This window comes from Vipera berus, assembly GCF_964194415.1.
Source record: "Vipera berus genome assembly, chromosome: 7".
In the NCBI taxonomy this organism is placed as follows: Eukaryota; Metazoa; Chordata; class Lepidosauria; order Squamata; family Viperidae; genus Vipera; species Vipera berus.
In genome coordinates this window covers 65703163-65719859 of record NC_138209.1, presented here as the reverse complement: position 1 = coordinate 65719859, position 16697 = coordinate 65703163, and positions in this window count along the sequence as shown.

Below are 16697 nucleotides of genomic sequence, written 5' to 3'. Positions count from 1 at the left end.
TGTAAATGACAAAATCTAAACTCAGTAAGGGGAAAAAAATGATAGGATTATGTAGCTGGTAGAGAAAGCTTCAGTGTAAAATGCAACAGCTGTAAAAAGAGCCTATCCCAGTCTGGGGATCAGTAGAAAAGAAATTGATAATAAAACTACCGATGTTTCTACATATATCTATTTGGGAATATGGGTACCATTCTAGTTATCACTTCTTTTCTACATGCAGGGTTGGAAAAAAAATGTAGTAAATATCTTCAAAAAAAGAGAAAGAAATCAGGTCAAGGATAGGACCACCATTATGGATCAAACACTGGATAATTTGGGATAGGTCCGTGGCTCTCATTATGACCATGAATTGCCAAGATGCCTCAGATCCTGTGCTTAGGGAAAGCAAGTTCATGTTCCCCCAAGATTATAAGCCTGGGGAGCTCCATCGCCAGCCTGGTGATGGAGCCAAGAAGCTCAATCAGGGAAGTTGCTACACAGCAAGGAGGCTGTTACAATAGCAACAATCCCAGTTGATCCCTCCTGGTTGCCAGCTGAACAAATGCAATCTTTCATCTAGTGATCGGAGGAGCAGGGCCCCTGTGTTGCTTCCCAAGAATCTTGAATGATGCCCTATCACCTCTACGTTGGGGTCTAGGGTGGTACCCATGCAGAACCCAGTCCCTCTCTCTTATCTCAGAGATAGGGGACTCTTCCCTCTTGTGACCCTCCCACCTATCAATTTTTAAATAAATAATAATGAACAGTGACTTAAAAGGAGTTCATGTAGCAAAATATTACAGTAAAAAAATACTTTTTCACAGTATTTCAGTTAGAGCCATACCCAGTTTTATGTTATTCCAAACAATTCCAACTTCTATCTTTTTGGTCTAGATGAGAGTAAATGAATTAAAGATTAAAGGTCAATGGATGTTATTTGTGAAAATTATCTCATGGATAAAAAAGTTCACCTTAAAATGCTCTTAATTCTAACAGTCCAAAGATATTGGATAGCTACTTTTTCCTGGCTTTCGCAGAAAGTTACAAATGCAATGCGAAGAAACCCAGGTCACCTGCAAAGTTACTTTTTTTTTTTAATTTAAAAGCCACTTAGCTGATGAAAGTAGCCAGGTGTATTTCATGAACATTTGGCTGCACATATGCCAATTGAAAATGATGAAATGATCTGTATTTCATAAACATTCGTGTCATTGCAAATCTGGTATTCATCAAAATGCCCCAAGCCTCTTTAGTACTTACACAGAAAATATCTCCATATGGTTTTCTGTAGCATTGAATGGATTCTGTGCATATCTCTATTTAAGGGGATCCAAATTCTGCCTTGAAGGGATGGGCAAGAAAGTCTTGTTCCTTCAGGCCTTGTAACTGTATGATAACTCTGGTAAATATGAAATATCTGCACCAAAAAAAATCTCAGTTCTGTACTGATATAAAGAAATGCAGCATGAGCAACCTACTACCTTTCTAATTAGGAATGAATTTGAACTCCTTGTGATTCAAGGGCTACTAATTTAAGAAAAAACTCTCTGCAGATTTAGTCTTTTAGCCCAGGCTGTGCAAAAGTATCTGTCAAAAGTAGAACAAACTTAATCCCTTGTGGTTCTCCTCTCAGTTACGTGGATTTAAGAGCTAGAGCTTTTGTAGTGAACAGAATGGGAAATCCAAGTTCCAAACGTTCCATTCTTTGCTAATATTTGAATAAATAACCATGGGAACATAAATTTTGCAAGATGGGGTTTTTTTGTATAAAATGTTAGATTTAAGTTCTATTTGTTGTTTTGCTTCTCATCAATATTAATTTTCTTGTATCTTCTAAGACTTGAACAATGGAGACCATATTTATTTGTGAAAAATATGATTATTTGTGAGTTCAAACTTTTTTACATTAGTCAAAGATAACATATTACTGAGACAAGGGACACATTATGTGAAGATGGAAGGTTTGAAAAAAGCTTATGTTGAGAATGGAATACAGCAAGCAGCATTTTACATACTGCTTAACTGCTGGTAGGAATTGTTATAAGATTCAAGGGATAATGCATTTATATACAAAATATATTTTTATTTAGTAGGGCATGCTTTTGTAGAGTCTGGCCAAGTGTCAAACTGGAGGTCAAAGAAACAATGCTGCTATTTCCTGCCTGTCTTATTAGTCCCATTTACATGGTAATGTGAATTGCTACATTCATTTCAAAATGTGATTAGCCAATTTTGCCTCATTTGTTGTCCTTCTAGTCGCCAATGGGCTCTAGTAAAGGTCATATGGGGGCATGAACAGGAAGCTAAATGACTCTATCTCTTTTCTCAGTGTTTCAGACTATTAAAATCAGCAGACATGAATACTTCTAAGCTGGGTGCAGAATGTTATGGATGACAGCTTCTCTTATCTTGACAGACTGGATTCTTGAAGTTATAGATTTTACTATTTATATTTTTGGCAGTTTATAAAATAAGCAATATTTATATGATAAAAGCTTTAAAGATCTTAGGTAAGGTCAATATGCAGCATGATCGTTTGCATATTCATGTTCAAATCTACACAGCGGCAATAAGGTTGGCAATGTTGTGATTCAGGGTCAGCCTGTGGGTTCGGCAGTTGGGTCGGACGACACAGAGGAGGAGGGGGGGTGTTGAAGACCTTGCTGAGGGGGTTGAAGATCTTGCTGATGAGAGCCCTCAGCCAGGCCCCTCCCACTTGGTCACCATGGAAACCCAGCTGTGTGAGCCTGACAGCGTGGATGAAAATGACCCACAGCTGGCCCTGTTCAAGGACGCCCGACGCAGGAGGCAGTCAATTAGGAGTAAACAGAGGAAGGCAATGGGGCTCCTCGGAAGGAGGCACAGAGAAGCCACGCCCTGAACTCTATATAAGGGGAATGTGTGGGAGGGCTGGTTTGCTGAAGGCAACCACTTGGATAGTTCATGTTTCTTAAAGCTCCTGTTTCTTGGTTTGTCTTGTTCCGTTTGTTTTTGTGGTAATAAATTTGGCAGGCGTTAATTCCAGCCTCTTGCCTTCTTGTAAAAGGGGTTGTCCATGCCTTTTCTGCAGGGCCGGTAGCAGGCTGGTACAGAACAGGCAAAGCAGATTTACATAGCTTCCTTTATTGCATTAGCAGCTGCATTTTAGCAGCTTTATTTAGGTGACCTGCTCATCTTATGAGAGTGAGGTGTGAAAAGATGTTTTCTCAGTACTTTGGTGATAAAATGATTAAAATTCACCCAGATCTGGATTCTACACGGGTGAGATCAGAGAAAGTAGGTGGGGAAACATCTACTATAGTAATCTGAGACTAACCTGAGACTGATTTCAACAAGTACTTCATCAGTTCTAAGAAAATGAATACAGTGTTCAGCAGCAGAAGCACCATCATCTGCAGGCTTAATGCACACCCCAGCTACCTCTTTCCAGAGTCTAGGAACCTGGGTTTTGATCTAGAAACTTGTCAATGTCTCTCCAGGGGAAAGGACACAGGTTGCCCTGAAAGAGTTGCTGTGTAGTTTCTTCCTGAAAAAGTCCTCCCTAATTCCAGTTGTTTTAAACAATTCTTTGCCTGGTTTCCAACCAAATAGTTTTAGAGGGAAGTTAGCCGAGAAAATTTTTGAAGGCCAGCTGCTTGCCAAGTATCCCTGGACAGATTACAAGAGGGTTAAAACAATCAAAATACAACAGCTAAAAGAGTGGAATTGCATGACTTCTGATTCTTGTATGTTTCCCAAGAAATTTAGTTACACAATTTATCATGGTATTCTTTGGGTTGCTTGTGTTTATCAGGGGTAGGGTACATTGATCAAAGCAGCTCCATTCCTTTCTGTGTGATAACTGTAGTGCAGGGGTCCCCAACCCCTGGTCTGTGGACTGGTACCGGGCTGCGGCATGCCAACTGATCCGCACAAACAAGCAAAGCCCCATCTGTGGGATGCAGACAGCACACAAAACGAAGCATTCTCTGGTCCGTGGAAAAACCTTCCTCCATGGAACCAGTCCCTGGTGCCCCAAAGGTTGGGGACCTCTGCTGTAGTGGATAGCAGAGGGCAGAAAGATTAATCTGACAGTTGTATCATTGTAGAATAAGTTGTCTTCTTATCCATAAATCCTTTGGGACAGGCTACCTACCAGTTCAGGATAAGATGTCATCAGCGTGCTGATGATCTAACTCAGGTCAGACTGGAGATGGAGCGGAAGTCTGGATCTGCTATCTGGAAGCTAAGAGCGGTTCATTGGGGAAGAACAAACTGCAGCTTAAGTTTTATAAGCTGGAGCAGCTGTTTGCTCGAAAATCTTCTGGCTCTCAATGTTTTGATTATAACACTGGATCAGATGGTATTTCCCCTAAAGGAGGAAGTGTCTGATTTTGTGGTTCCTCTTGACTTATGGCTACAGTTATATAAGTAGGTGGAGGCCATAGTTGGAAAGGTTTTTGTCCAGTCTCAGCTGGTATACTGGATATGATGGATTATGGTTGAAGGGGCTTGTAAAGTAGACTGTCTTTGGAAATTTGAAGTTCTGAAACCTTTTGGAGCATGGTTTAAAAAAGAGCTTTTCCACTGAGCTTTTAACAAGGCAGACATCAGGCCATCATGTATGCGATTAATATTGTGATTAATATTTATATGTTACTTATATTTAAGGCTGTAGGTCTATGCACGTTGTTTATAGGATGTTTAAATGTGCATTATGTATGTGTACACTTTGAGAGCAAGGAACTAAATTTCATTTTTAATGTGTGCCATTGTGCCCAAGTAAAGGCTATCTATCTATCTATCTATCTATCTATCTATCTATCTATCTATCTATCTATCTATCTATCTATCTTATTCTATTATGCGATTTATTTATATGAATTCATGTAAAATTGCAAGATACTGGGAGTGGAACTGGCAATATAAAATATTGCAAACAAGCAAACAAACAAGATGAGGACTACATAAGATTGGAAGTAGCTCCACAGCTGTGCAATCTCATGGTACCAACTAGTTTTGAAAAGGCGGTCTTTTTATAGCTGTAGTAAACCACAACAAATGTAATATTTTCTTTGCTGACAAACCATTTTCCTTTTTTCAAGAACACTTACTTGCTTGTTTTATTTACAATACATTTATATATACTGACTCAATCCAACCCAGATCCCATTGGACATTAAATGATTGACGATATTTATTGAATTGGAAAGACATAATTTTATCAAATGATTCAAGTAACATAAAATAAAATAATAGTAGTACAATGATATAAAAATATAATCATATATAAATGAAGCAAAACTAAATCTTACTTCATTCACAAAATTGCTCTGACAAAGGCAGGTCCTTACATGCCAGTTGCACTTCCTGATGGGAGGGGACCCTATGCATTTTCTGGCGCTCTAGCTTAGATGGGCAGATTCAATTGGGATAGGCCAGGGGTAGGCAACCTTGGCTCTTTTATGACTCGTGGACTTCAACTCTCAGAATTCCTGAGCCAGCATGGCTGGCTCAGGAATTCTGGGAGTTGAAGTCCACGAGTCATAAAAGAGTCAAAGTTGCCTACCCCTGGGATAGGCAGTCTCTTGGATAACTAGGACTCAAGTAATTAATGGCTTTAAAAGTACAACCAGCATCTTGAATTGTATTTAAATTCCTGCTGGCAACTAGATTAACTTTTAGCAGTAATGGTATGACAGTATCAAAACATCAGTCAGTCATATGACTTGCTGTATTTGGATCAGATGGGTGTCCGGATGATCTTCTAAGACAGTCCCACAAAATCTAAATGAGATATGACAAGACATCAGTGACTGTCCTTAGTTCTGTACATTCTGAGATCACAATTGATACAAATTATAATTGTAAACCAGGATACATCTCCCTTACAGGTTGTGAGCCTGGTCTCTCTAAGGCAGTACACCCCCCCACCCCAACTCAGAGTCAAATATAGTATTGTCAAGGAAACAAGCAGTTTCTAAACTAATAGATATTTCATTAGTTAACTTAATCTGAGCCTTCTTCTCTCTATTCAGACCTTAACAGACTTTAGGCAGCACTTCAGGATATCTATCACATCTCTCATTTAGCCTGGGATGGAGATGTGCAAATCAATGTCATCTACAAATTAATATTTCAGTCCAAATCCATAGATGATCTCTCACTAGTGCAGTGGTGGCGAACCTATGGCACGCGTGCCAGAGGCAGCACTCAGAGCCCTCTCTGTTGGCACACGTGCCACTGCTGGCAGCAGCAGGTCCATCAGGTCACCACCACTGCCCAGAGCAGGAGCCCTGCCCAACACAAAGGAGGAGAAGTGGCCGACTAGCAAGCAAGCTCAAGTAGAGGTAGTAGAGCAGAGGTCACCAACCACTGTTGATTGGCGGACTGGAAGAAAAGGGAGGGGGAAGCAAGAGCCTTGGTGGAGCAGTGGGCTAATGCCTCCTTAAGTAACACCAGCTGCCTGCAATTAGTGCAGGTTCGAGTCCCACCAGGCTCAAGGTTGACTCAGCCTTCCATCCTTCCGAGGTAGGTAAAATGAGGACCCAGATTGTTGGGGGCAATAAGCTGACTTTGTAATAATGCCGCTTGGGGGGGGGAAAGCCCTAATAAGCAGGTATATACATATAATGAAGGCTATTGCTAAGCACATTGGTTTGTGCTTAAATTGTAAGCCGCCCTGAGTCTTTGGAGAAGGGCGGGATATAAATGGGATTAAAATAAAATAAAAATAAATAAATAAATTTTATGTGTGTGCGTGCACGGGGCCATGAGCATGCATGCGCTGCAAATGGGAAGGGACTAGTGTCTGCGTGATACTCACTAGCCCTGCCCCGTTCTTGCGTGGTACAGCACCTTGTATCAGCGCCTTGCAGGACGATGGCCCATTTTTGCGCCCCTGGTTTTTGCGTGCCAGAGGCAGCACTCAGAAGTGCCTCCCTGCCCACCCCTCCCCGAGGGCACCATAATGCTGATGCACCCCTGGCACTTTGCAATAAATAAGTGGGTTTTGGGTTGCGGTTTGGGCACTCGGTCTCTAAAAGGTTCGTCATCACTGCACTAGTGCTTCATAAAGGAATGGACCACACTGGAGTATCTGACAGTCTGCCTTCTCACCTGTATCTTTATTGGACTGCTCACCCTGCAGAACTTAGTGGTTTCAGCTAATCTCGTTATCATAAGGAAATGATCTGTCCATTACAAGAAACTGATGGAAATGTCTCCAAGAATCAGATCACATTCAACTGAAAAAGAAAGGCTGGTTATGTGTTTTGGACAAGTGATGACATGGAAAGAGTCCATAGTTGTAATGGCAGCTATAAACCCTCGAACTGTCTCTGAACTCAGAGAAGGAAGTTCAAAATTGTGCCCAGTTTTAAGAATACAACAACCATCCCTGTATGAGGTTAACTACTTCTGGAATGGGCGCTACAATGCACCTGGGAGCATGGTACAATAGCTGTAAACTTGTCTCTCTGGTCCAGCTTCACAAATATGGCCTCGTACCTCATATGGGCTCAGAACCACAGCTCCTTGCAAGGATGACAGTTCTCACAACTGTCAGACTATTTTTTCTGTCCCAGAACTGTATGAAACTGAGAGAAAGGGTGATTCTCATTTCTTTGTCCATCCTTATCTTAATGGCCATGTGCCAGGTTCATCATCTCAAATCTTATATGAGTTTAGCTTGATTATACATAGAATATGGTACTCAAGCATACTGACCTAAGCCCAATCTGCCAAGAAATTTGTCTGCTTTTGAGTAGCGATTGGGGGAGGGTGTGTGTGTGCCATAAGTAGAGATAATCATTTAGTTTTCAGTCTCTCTTTCCCTGGAATGACTTCCTCTTCCCTGCTCAATCTCACAACATTTATCCCTTTCTCCATCAATAATATACCTTGAGCTGGAGCTTCAGCCAGGTCTTTCAAAAGAAAATATGATTTGATGGCTTTGGTGTTTCCTTTCATTGGAACACCTGGTTTGGGGGATGGTTTTTGTTATGTACTGGGCTTGTGGTGTTATACCACGTGAGTTGCTGGAGCAGCTAACGGCTCTCGAGCAACCCAGACTAGCTGTCTCCGGTCCTGCAATTGGTTAGCCCCAGGCGGCAAGAGTGGGTTCAAACCCATTGGCTGCCACCTAGGGTCTAGACTATATATTGTGGCTGGTTGCAGCCCAAGATTCCAGTACAGTTCTGGCAAGAATAAAGCATGTGTTATCTTGTACTCAGCCTCGTGTCTTCCTTCCTGCACCCAAGAGCCCACGACTTAACAGTTTTGGTTTTTGTTTGCATAAAAAGAAAGAATAACATAAAGGCATCAGGGGAGATGTGGAGTGAAAGGCATTTATTTTTATTTCTTTATTACGATGAGTGGGATAGGTAGGAAAAATTGCTACTTCAGGAATTACACAGTGATCCCTTGCTTCTGGTTCTTAGTATTCTATGTTCAGCAGCAGTAAAGATGAGCATCGATCAAGACTTTTTGGAAAAAAAATTGAAAAATTAGGAAGTAGAAATAGGAGCTACATGGAAATGTCCTGGGATCTTATTGAATTTAAAGTCCTTGAATTTACAGTTGAGAATGGTCCAAACCATGGAAAGACAAAATCCATTAAGATTAACTAGAAGAGACTGTCAACTCTGTTCAGAAAAAAATATAAGGATGAAGCTAAAAATACAGTATTTAAAACTAATGTTCAACATGGTGGTACAAAAGCAATAAACTAGAATTCATACAGGTAATATTTTGCAGGGAGAAATGTAATAAATATAGTATTTGTTGGATGTGGATTTTTTATGATGTTATTATTAGGAAAAATTCTATTTAGAGCAGAATGGAATAGAATAGAATATCTTTATTGTCATTGTGTAACTCACAACAAAATTAAGTCTGTCCGCAGTGCACACTACACACAAGTAAAAAACACAAATAAGAACATACATTATATACACACATCCTTCACATTCTTTTCATCACTGCGCTGCCCCTAATATTGCACTATACAGTGGTATTTAACATACAGTAGCTATAGCTCTGGAAGAAAAACTATTTTTCAGCCTATTTGTCTTTGGTTTTATTATCCTGTACCATCTGCCAAATAGTAATAGCTTAAAAAAAGAATGTTCGGGATGAGATGAGTCTTTAGGAATATTTTGAGCTTTCCTAAGACAACGGGAACTGTACAGTTTGTCCAGGGGAGAAGAGGACAGCCAATAATCCCTTGGGTGATGGTAATGACCCTCTGGAGCACTTTCCTATCTGCTACTGTGCAGTAAGCAAACCACACCAAATTGCAATAGGTTAGAATGCTCTCTATGGAGCAATGCTCTCTTCTCTCTATGAAGACCCCCAGCAGTTTTTCATTCAGTTGTTGGTTCCTGAGAAGACTCAAGAAATATAATCTCTGTTGGGCCTTCTTAACTAATGCTATAACATGAGTACTCCAGATCAGGTCCTCTTTTAGGGTAACACCCAGAAATCTAAAGCCTGCCACTTGCTTTAATATGTCTAGGCAGCTCAAATATCCATCCATCAATCTGAGCTTTATTATATACCATCAAAACCAGCATTGTTTTTTTCTAGGCAATTCCTAATAGTCTATGAAAAATCAAATTAGCAAGGAACTGTGGAAAAATTTCTATCAATTATAATTTTGAAATCTTTGCTTTTTTCTTTTCTTTTTTGCCACAGATATCATAATGTCACATTCTACTCTACTAAAAAAAAAATCTTGATGAATTAGGTCAGTACCATATTTTTTTTTCTTGATCTAGTTTTCTCCACCCTGGGAAAATAAATATCTGGTTTGAAGGAATCAATTTTGGGTTTGACTTAGCAAATTCTATAATAAGCACCCCAGTTTTCTATTACTGCAGTGGTCTGGGGGGGGAAGGAGAGAAGGGAACTGGTTTTGAACTGGTCATGGCCCTGTGGTGAGCTATGGCCCAGGGGCTGGGGACTCCTGTATTATTGCATTCATATTCTATGAATATTTCCCTTCTTGAATTTCTAGAAGAAAGTAACACTCTCACATTCTTATGTGTTATTATACCATTCTTAAAGAAACAAATAGGATATTGTGAAAAAAAATCCATTAATAGATTATAGGGTGCCGCAAGGCCTCGTCTTTTCCCAATTCTGTTGACCATCCAGATAAAGCTGCTAGGGAAAATCACCCACTGGTTTGGGATGAAAAAATATAAATATGCTTATAATACCCATTCATATACCTCCATCATGGGCCAAAACAATGTCGTAGTAGTTGTAATGTATTGGGCTTTGTTTTACTGAGTGCATCACGTGGGTTTTGATTGCTGGAAGGTTGCTTAAGCAGGGAGCTGGCTAACGGCTCCCAGCTCCTCAGACAACCTGTCTCCAGCACCGCCATTGGTTGCGTCCAGGGCAGCAATAGGTTGCTTTAAACCTATTGGCCGCCACCTAGAGGCCAGGGTATAAATAGCTGCATTCGCAGCCCTGTTTCCCAGTTCGGCTCCTGCATGCAAATAAAAGAATGTTCCTGACTGAACTCACTCGCCTCGTTTCTTCTCTCAAGCAACGAACCCAGTACACAACAGTAGTCATAATCTAATGCCTGAAGACAGTCAAATCCTGAGTGAAGAGAAAGATGCTTGGATTCAACCCAAGAGCAGCTGTTAATTCAGAACTCTACCACTGTCAATGTAATATGAATTTTGACTCTTAATGGAATTATACTTCATGAGAGAATGATGGTGGAATAAAGTGGGAGGAAGAGAGAAAGAACAAGGCTGAATGTTCCTGCTCCTGCTGGAAGTTGTGGGAAAGAAGGCCTTTCTGAACTCTGGATGTTGTGCCATTAGTGACTTACCTGGAAATGGATGTACTAAATCTTTGTTACCATTCAAAGGGTTGTTATAATTTGCTTAATTTCCCTCCCTCCCTCTCCCCCCTCTCCCCAATTTCAGGTCAATTGGCAGTTTGTTCCCTAGGAGGTGGGTATCCTGCAAGGATCAAGTCGCCAACATCTATATATCAAATGGGAACAAGGGAACCACTATATCTATATTTCCCTCACAATAGCCCTGCTGAGAACCAGGCCAGCTCCTCGGCCCATGTGTCAGCACAGCTGTCTTTCAAAGTGAAAACTGATACTTTCTGGATCTTTGATATTAATTTGTTTCATCTAGATATATTTAGGACTGTGATGTCAATAACAGTTTTGAGAAAGACAGAATATATATAGCAATAGCACTTAAGACTTACAGTATATACCACTTCACAGTAATTTGCAGCCGTCTCTAAGAGGTTTACAGAGTCAGCATCTTCCCCCCAACAATCTGGGTCCTCCATTTACTGACCTCAGAAGGATGGAAGGCTGAGTCAACCTTGAGCTGGTGAGAACTGAACTGCCAAACAGCTGACAGTTGGCGGAGGTTGTCTGTAGTACTGCATTCTAACCATTGCACCACCATAGCTCATGTTAATATATGTTAATTATGTCAGAAAATGAGAGATAAAACTACTAGTTTGCTAGCAAAAGTATGTGTTTTATTTATGTTCAGCTTAGCAAAAAGAAGAACCAAAATTTTAAATGAACTTATCAAATCTGCCAGTTGTGCTAATCAGAAACCATGTCAATGAAAATACTCAATAGCCACTCATTAGTGAATCACACCCCAGCATTATACTTGTATTGTATATGCAGTATGCAAAATAGTAGCATTCATTTTCTTATTCCGTTTCATTTTTAGGTAAATACTTTGTTCACTGATTAATGGTTATATGAAGTAAAATAAAATAAAGGTAAAATAGAAGATCTATTTCCAGAATAAAATAGGTAAAAGATTTTTACAACAATGTCTTAAAAGCAACCCCGTCAACACTTTTGGAAGCTGCAGAGGGATCTGGAGAAGGAGAACATCAAGAGGATGAAGATGGACAGATAGACGAGAATGGTACAGGAGGAGATCAAGCTGTAACTCTTTTGGATGATCCTAGAGAACAGAGGGTGACGCGTGCTGCCTTAAAACGTTCAAAAAAGATAAGAAAATAGGACCAGTAGAAATCTATGGAACTTCCACAACATACTGATAGTCAAGTGGTAGTTGTGTTTTTAAGAGTTTTGGGATGATATGTATGGTAACAGAATCTTTAATTTGGAATTAATGGACAATTTACTACAGAGGAAGAGCAAGAAAGTTTTGTGGGTTAATGTGGGTTAATTTGTGTAAGAACTATCTATTATAGCCTATTTTGGCTAGAGAGGTTAATAGGGATAGGTGCTTGTGATGTGTAAATGAGAATATGTTTAGGAAATAGTGAATTGTGGAAGAACATAGATGGGAATGACGCTAGTTTTCTTTTATTTTAGTTCTTTATACATATTTAGTATTATTAAGGATTGGTTTACTCTATATAAGCTAGAGAGTGATGGATTTTAGAGTTTATAATTGTTAGTATATGATTGTTTATGATTGCTTTTTAGATATATACCTTGTATTTTGCTCTGGGAAGTCGGGGGGGGGGAGGGGGGGAGGAGGGGAAGTAGGGGGGGAGGCAGGGGAGGGAGGAGGGAGAGGGGGAGGGGGGGATAGGGGGGAGGTAGGGAGGGGAGGAGGGAGGGGGAAGGGGGGTTTTCTAAAGGAAAACTGTATTTTAAAACTTTTCAATAAAAAAAAAAAGAAAATACAATTATATATATAAAAAATAAAAAAACCAACATTAGGTTAAATATATCACTTTTACATAATACTCCAATCTGTTCAACATTATGAATTCTCGGCTGAACCGCCCATAAACTTAGGAGTTCTTTTTAACAATTTATATGTTATAGCCAAGGAAGAAATAGAACAATGTGCTATTCAGGTCAGAGTGGTTTATTTTTCAAGTAGGGATTTTAAATATTTAAGCCTAAAAGGGGCATACGGTTAACAATAAGCGATATTTTTAATGGCTAGGATACCTCATATGGAAGCACATGGAACTGAACAACTCAAATCTTCTTCTACAATAGGCCCTTCTTAGAAAATGCATCAAATTAATTGACAGGTATTTTTCAGTTTGAAAAGTGAAATATCTAGAAGATGAATATTGAACATAGCTTGGATTAGAAACGGATAAGATTTTAGGGTAGACTTTTAGAGAAAAAAAAGAAAATAGAAATTTTTAGAGAAAGCAACAACAACAACAAAAACCAGGGAGAGGGCTGGACAATTTGCTGATGCTGAAACTCAAGGAATGCCAAAGAAGGAATTTTGTTTGTAGTTCAGAGCTATTCCGTAAGGTTCCTGCTGAAAACGGAGGAGGAGGAGGAGCAAATGCAAATAGATACAAAGAAAACAAAATTCACCATAAATTGTTACTCCTGAAAATGATATTGCAAAACTTTATCCCTCTTTTTTTTCACAATCTGATCTAGTTATTCTTTCCTCTTTGAGATGGTCTTTGAAATGAAGTCTGACTAATGATATGAAGGTTCATTTCCTGCAATAAGTAAGACTGTTTCTTTCTTCTTTTTTATTTTATGTATAAGAATTGAAGTACCGTAAGCAGCCCTTTGTAGAAAGTACAATTGAAGGATGCTTTGGTACATTTCTTGAGGGAAAAAAAGTGAGGGATAAAGTGTTGCAATATCATTTTGAGGTAAGAATGAAGATTGATAATGTTGACATAATTGTTTTAAAGGAGGTTCCCATTAGGATCTTCATAAGAGGAAAGACTCCTTCTTAACAGACATTTTGAAACAGAAAAGGATTCCATTTCACTTGGATAAAGCAGGAAGGACTGATTTTAGCTTTCAGCAACAAAGATATAGATTGAATACTGTTCAAAAAGCTACATTAGGAATTAGTTAAGATGAGAAGATAATGTGCTTATAAATGTAACTTTTCAATAGAGAGCTTTTGCGGATGATTTGGTTTTGACCATACAAGACCCATGAAAGTTATTGAGGTTTTGATGAAAAAAATGACACATTTTGGTGTTTTAGCAGGTTTTAAGATTAATAAACAGAAAACAAAGATGCTGGTTAAAATATGATTGCATAGGATCAAGATGTTTTGATGAAGAAATCTGGTTTTAAAGTTGAGAAAAGGGTTAAATATTGGGGGTTTACCTTGACTAATATGAAGTATATGTTGTTTCGAAATAACAATGCTAAAGTATGGAATGAATTTAAAAAAGATATTGAGATGGGAGAAGTTACAATTTTCATTGTTGGGAAGAATTTCTGTGATTAAAATGAATGCTTTACCTAGAATATTATTTCTGTTTCAAATACCCATACTGACAATTGATGTTCCATTTAAGTAATTGCAAAAAGATATTTATAAATTTGTTTCATAGGATAAGAAACTGAGAATCAAATTCTTGCAGAATGCTAAAGGAAGGGGGGGGGGTGTTAAGAATACCAAATGTGAAATTGTATTTTGCAGCTTGTTGTTTAGTTTGGATAAAAGAAAATAAAAAATAAGAGGTTATTGGATTAAAAGGACAAGATTTAAGACTGGATGGCATGGCTATTTGTGGTATGACAAAGTTAAGGTGAATATAAGATAGATTTCAAAAATCATTTTTTCAGACATGCCATACAGAAAATTTGAAATAGATATAAGGTAAAATTATCATCTAAATCCCTTTATGGTTGTCACTACAAGAAACCTTTTTAAAAAGGAAAATGATAGTTAAACAAAAATGGTTAACTTATTGCTGACTTGCTGATTTTTTCCTAAGGAGAGTTTAACTTAAAAACAAAAGAAAAAATAATGAAAAGTTTTAAGTTAGATAAAAAGAATCATCAATTTGAAAAGGGTAAAACTAAATTTGGTTTAAAGCTCTGTAGCAATAATCATCATATTACTGTTAACATGTGTGGAAAGAAGAATCTTCATCAGGGTCCAGTCCAAGCGGGAATAAACAAACATGGTAAATGCTTTAGAAAGAAGATTGCAGTTTATTGAAGAGAAGAGCCAGACAGAAAGATGACTCTGGAAAAAAAGAAGTGACTGCATGGAGCAGTGGGCTTTTATACCTTCTGGGACTTATGTTTGGAGTTGTTCCTGTGGCATGAACTTTGACCTGAGTCTGAGTGTGCCTTTCTGGAATTCTGATGGTGGTGGGTTAATCCTATTATGTCCCAAAGGTCAGATCTTGCTTCCCTGGGGCTGTGGCTGATGACTGTTGGATTTTTGGTGTGAGGGATTGTTGATTCTAGGGATCTTTGTCTTTCTAATCCCAGCTTCCTGACTCCAATCTTTCTGACAAGATTATCACATCTGCATTTCTGCAGACCTGGTTTCTGTCTGGGGCAGAGAGACTTGGCGGCGGGGCGGGGGTTGGTTTCTGCCTTTAAAATCCGTTGGGAAAATATATTTAAATATTTCCCAAAATATTTCTTTCTCTGGATTCTTCCCACACATGTATAAGCTTTTATTGAAAATGGAAACATGATGGACAAGGTAAAAACTATATGATAAAATGGGGAAATGGATATGAAATAGAGTTGGACCAATGGGAGAATATGTGGAAAAAAGCTGAAATTTACATTGAATTATAATCTTAAAGAGCATTTTAGAAAATGCATCTTTTGTATATGATAGCAGATAAATTGTCAAACATGGGTAAGGGAATTTCAAAATGTAAATGTAATCAAAGAGGGAACATTTTTAAGAAAAATCTTTGGTGACTATATTACAAAGCTAAAAAAATATTGAGATGGAGTATGTATTTTGATGCACAAGATTTTAAAAGTGAATATATAATTGAAACTAGAGGCCTTTCTTTTGGTGTTAATGGAAATGGAACTTTGTTCTTATACAAGACAACTGCATGAGACTTTTATATGGTCAAAGATGGAAGGTCTTACAAATACCTACAATGGAAGAATTTGTGGTAAGCAGGTGGAATTGGCCTTGATGGTGAAATTGATAACCTTGATGAAAGAAATGACTTGGGCATATTTTGTTTCTTGGAAACAGCTTTAGAAGAACTGAATTACATGAAAAGCTGATTTTGGGATTTGATTATTAGTGTTACATGGGATTATGGACTGAGGGGTTTTAAGTTTTTAAACTTTGTTTTAATTTGTTGGGCTATTAATTAATTAAATTCATTTTAATTCTATTTCTATTTCAACTTTTATATTGTCTTTTAAATTTTGCCCTGTAAACCACCCTGAGTCCTTCGGGAATAGGGCAGTATATAAAACTAAATAAATAAATAAATAAATAAAATTATCAAAATAATGTAGATATTCAGAGTAAAAGCTGAATGTTTTCTTATATCTATATGTATACCAAGAAAGCGGCATGTCATTCTTCACCGCTTTTTGTTACTTTTGTCCCTTTTTCCTTTCTGCACTTATACTTTTATTATTTTCTAAATCTACCTATCTATCTGCCTATCTACCTACCTACCAATCTATAAGGCACTGATGAAAAAATAGGAAGTCACCTGTAGTGGGAAGTGATGCACTTTCTCAGTTGATCAGTTAGCTGCATAAAGATCTGGCAGCCACAACATCTTGATGAATGAAGAGGGCAATGTACCGGTTGGAAAGTCCCCATATGATTATGTCAATAAGAAATAAATAACAGGGAGGAAAATTTAGTATTATTATTTCTCTTGTGTAGTTAGCATTAATCACTGGTATAGTGCAGGGGTAGGCAACCTCGGCTCCTTTATGACTCATGGACTTCAACTCCCAGAATTCCTGAGTCAGCATAGCTGACTCAGGAATTCTAGAAGTTGAAGTCCAT